The sequence below is a fragment of the Amaranthus tricolor genome, chromosome 3 (genome assembly GCF_026212465.1).
Source record: "Amaranthus tricolor cultivar Red isolate AtriRed21 chromosome 3, ASM2621246v1, whole genome shotgun sequence".
Taxonomy (NCBI): domain Eukaryota; kingdom Viridiplantae; phylum Streptophyta; class Magnoliopsida; order Caryophyllales; family Amaranthaceae; genus Amaranthus; species Amaranthus tricolor.
In genome coordinates this window covers 20019661-20024418 of record NC_080049.1, presented here as the reverse complement: position 1 = coordinate 20024418, position 4758 = coordinate 20019661, and the positions used below count along the sequence as shown (strand labels likewise).

Genomic DNA, 4758 nt, shown 5'->3' with positions numbered 1-4758 from the left:
TAAAAAAAAATAATGCAATAATTACAAGGGTGGTTTTCAAGAGAAAATGTTAATGATGTTCATTGGGATATTAATTTTTTTTGTTTTTAAATAAGTTGGCAGCATAAATGAGCTAGGTTGGAGGACTGTCTCTCAAAGAGATGATCTTTCAAGAGACTAGCTGCTTAAATAATTTAAAGAGTTTAACTTGGAATTCAAGGATGTTCGTTGCTATCACTCGTATGGATTGTTATAGTGGGATTGAGTACCCTTATGGGGTTGAGATTATTGAACTTTCAGCGAGGATCTTCATCTACTCATTGCTCATGTATTATGTCTCTTGCGTGTACGTTATTTTTTTGAACCTATGATGATGTTATCATGATGACGAGTAGTTTGATTGATAGGTTGAGATAAAAGCAAGTGAGATGGATTTTTAGGAAACCTCGTCATGCACTATTGTATTCGCCTTGTTACTATCTATATTATGATTGTTTTTGTTAAAGTACTCTCTAGGCTCGATATACTTTGGTTTTAATTTGTCGATGCCATATGGTTCTCAAGTTGTAACATTTTTAATTTCCGTTGTAGTTTATATTCTTTTGTTAACAATTTTCCTCTGTCGATGCCATATGGTTCTCAAGTGGTAACCTATGGTTCGCCAATGTTATCCAATTTAACTGTTTAATTGTCCGATTACTTTTCAGAATTTATATTTACACGAAAATATCCGGGTCGGCTTTACTCGAACTATTACAGGAAACAGCATATTGTAGGATCAATTAAGATCAACACTTAAATGTAAGTGATCATACATAATAATAAAATAAATAAGTGTTAATTAATTTAATTAATTATATTATGTGAATAGGGTTTAAGGATTTCTTATGAAGCTTCTCATAAGTTATACTCGTATTTAATTGATTGAGTCATTTTTACAATAAAATAACCATATTAAACTTAATCGGATCCCTTGTGACTCCATCTCTTGTCTTCATCCTTATACCAAAATGTATCGACATGCATCAATGCATGTCTCCTTATCTTGAGATTAGAAAATATATTGTCGCCCCTCTGCATGACCAATATTTGTCTTTGCTTCTCGATCCATATATTTCACTTTATCAATGTATTATTGGAAATTTCCTTCTTTATCATTGCCAAACTATGACATTCGGGAATTTAAAATAAATAAAATCATTTTGGGCCTTTAACTAATTAGAAATTACCGTGAATCAAGGGAGTTAAGTAGGATATAATAATAATAATAATAATAATAATAATAATAATAATAATAATAATAATAATAATAATAATAATAATAAAATAAAATAACAATAAAAAAAATAAAATAAAACTTGGAAGTGGGCGGCAAGGTAGGCTAAGAAGGTGTTCTCTTCAACTTATTTTTTTGACTTATTACTTATTCTTATTGGAATCAGATCAGACCAGATCAGACCAGATCAGATCAGACTAGATCAGAACTATTCAGATCAGATCAGAAAGTTTCAGATCAGACCAGACCAGATCAGACCAGATCAGACCAGACCAGACCAGATCAAATCAGACCAGACCAGATCAGACCAGATCAGATCAGATCAAACCATACCATTATTATTATTATTATTATTATTATTATTATTATTATTATTATAATAATAATAATAATAATAATAATAATAATAATAATAATAATAATAATAATAATAATAATAATAATATTATTATTATTATTATTATTATTATTATTATTATTATTATTATTATTAATCATTATAACTATGTAGTATGTAATATTAATAATAAGACATAATAATAATAACTAATAATAATAATAATAATAATAATAATAATAATAATAATAATAATTATTATTATTATTATAATAATAATAATAATAATAATACTAATAATAATAATAATAATAATAATAATAATAATAATAATAATTATTATTATTATTATTATTATTATTATTATTATTATTATTATTATTATTATTATAATGATAATAATAATAATAATAATAATAATAATAATAATAATAATAATAATAATAATACTAAAAATAAATAATAATAATCATTATAACTATTCAGATAAGTTTCAAATCAGACCAGACCAGATCAGACCAGATCAGACCAGACCAGATCAGATCAGACCAGATCAGATCAGATCAGACCAGATCAGATCAGATCAGAAAGATTCAGATCAGATCAGACTGAATCAGACCAGATCAGATCAGATCAGATTAGACCTTAGTGATCAGATCCAATCAGATCAGACGAAGAGAACATGTCCTAAGTGCCAAAAACCTTAACTTAGTCTTATCCTAATTTTAAGATTAAAATAAAAAAAAATTATTATAAACCCATACCCCAAATCAGTAACCCAATTCCCCTTTCCCTTTTCCTTCCTTCTTCTTCGAGCAATCAGCAACACCATCAACATCTTCATCACCTTCCTCCTTCTTTAGAAATTTCGAGTGCCTTCAAGCTAGATTAATCATCTTCTCGTTAATTCAACTGGTCCTTTCGTGTTTCCTTCTCTCTTTGCAGCAAAATCAGTGGCGGTTTTCACCGAACACGAACACCGCTTCTCATGGTGGTTCTACAACCATTACCGATGTTCCTTCTTCTTGTAATTGTTGGTGTAAACAAACTAAGGTATTAAATCTCTTAATTTCTATGTGTAATTTCATTTTACTCATCTTTTATAATCGATTTTCTTTTCATATGTTCGAAACCTAACTATTTCTAATCGAAATTACATGTAAACAAATGAATATATTTGTAGAATTTATTCCATTAAAGAAGAAAGATCTGAAAATTCTTTTGTGTTCTTTGTTCATCCACCTTGAAGGCTTTAGTTGGGTTCTTTTTGGTGTTGATTAATATTGGTTTTTGGGTTATTTGATGTCTAGTATAAAGTTTGGTATTTATTGAAATTTCAGTCTGGAATTTGAACGTTCTGTTTTGGCCACTTTCGAAGTAGTTCTAATTGTTTTTGGGTTCTGATTCCTTCATAAGAATTGTAGAGCTCCGAGTCACGGTCGCGTGGGCACTTGAATCGCCCCAAAATGAGTTCGTATGAGGAAGTTATACCCAAAATGCTAGCAGGGTGTCTTGTAAATTCGAAAATGATATTTTTGATTTACTTGTTCATAATTAAAGTTGGAGTTCAAATTGAGTACTCTTTTTATCATGTGTTTAGGGTTAGTAGTTATCCTTCAATTGGGTTTTATTAATATGAGGTTGATTTCATTGACATACTTTCATTAGCGTGCTCCTTCGTCATGATTTAAGCTCTAATTTTTGTTGAATCTTGAATTTATATAGTTAATTGGATGAGTTATGTTGATTGGGAATATTAGCTGGATATGAGATATTGGATAATTATTGTTAGGAATTAGGAATTTATGGAAAATAATGATGATGATGATGATGATGTCTTGATTTTGGTTGGGTTAATGAACTTCTCACGTAAATGTTAGCTGTTCATGGAGGTTTTGATAATGATGATGACAAGTAATTGAGTAAAGTGATACTCTTAGGTGATATATTAGATGTTTGTTGATTTTAGAACTTGTTATGGGTATTATGTTGATTGATAGATTTGGGTGAAGTTGAGATTAATCATTTTGGGTTGTGGATACTCGTTAAGAGCTAATTGTTAGATGATTTAATATTTTAGATGGATTATTAAATTCTTTATGAGCAATAGCGATTGTGGGCTAGAATGGTTACTTCCAGTTTAATAAGATGTAAATGGTGAATTAAAGATCAAGTTTTACTAGTATATGATGCTTAGAAATGTTAAAACCAAGAGTTATGGGTAAGTATCGAATAATTTGATATTCTTGAAAGTATTATGTGATTCTTTGAGGATTTCTAACATTGAGTTTGAATGTATATATTAGTGTTTAAGTGGAAATATTAGAATAGCTGGTGAAACTATGCGTTCTAAGGATGAGTAGTAATAAACTATATGAACCTAGCTGTAGTATCGTATGCGTTGTTGTGATGCTATGTTGTTATGCTTCAGGAGGCGACTTTATCGAAGAGCCCTTCTAATAATCGCGGGGTAGCAGACTTAGCCTCTTGAAGCGTTCTTTTGGTGAGTAGTAACAGTCCCTTAAAAGGGGTCTGGCCAGGCTACCATTTGTAAAATGTTTATTTAAAGTTTGTGAAATTTATATGAATGTGATAAATGTTTATGAATGATTATGCTGATATTGATATGGTCAATGGATCGGGCTTGCGAGCTGGTCATTGACGGAGTTGAGGAACATGGTTCCCTACTTCCTGTTTTTGAACCGAATTGTCATTGAGATATTGACTAGCTTCACCCGAGAGAGACATAGCCTTAGAGCTATGGATGTTCCTCTCAACTAGACTCCCTGTGTGCACATAGATCTACGAAACTGATGTTGCTTTTAAACCATTGTTTTGAATTGCTGTGTTTAATTGTTTTGGATTGTTGCTTCTCACTCAGTTTAATCTGATTCCTTGTTGTTTCCATCTTTTAGCTGATTACAGATCGGATCCGGTCGGGAATAATCGGGTTAGCAAAGTTGTAGAGAGTGCTAAGGATGTCCTTTTGAGCTGAGGCCGTGGAAGCTTATAGTTTGTATTAGGAATTTGTTTAATGTGTATTAGTTCTGATTATGTTGATTATAATGGACTCGTAGTGAGTTGTATGGTTACTTTATGTTTAGATTAGATATTTGGTTTGAGAGTTAGCTGTGTTGGTTTCGTAATAGAGCTGGTGATTCCTTTG

The 4758-nt window shown here is 30.4% G+C and overlaps 1 long non-coding RNA gene across 2 annotated transcripts; it reads left to right on the top strand.

Moving 5' to 3' along the window:
• Positions 1-2353: 2353 nt before the first annotated feature.
• Positions 2354-4758, top strand: LOC130808872 (uncharacterized). 2 transcript variants are annotated; one of them, XR_009040745.1, is made up of 3 exons: positions 2354-2645; positions 4024-4095; positions 4508-4758. It is a non-coding gene; the product is annotated as an uncharacterized LOC130808872 (long non-coding RNA). The 2 variants fall into 2 exon arrangements; XR_009040746.1 differs by lacking the exon at positions 4024-4095.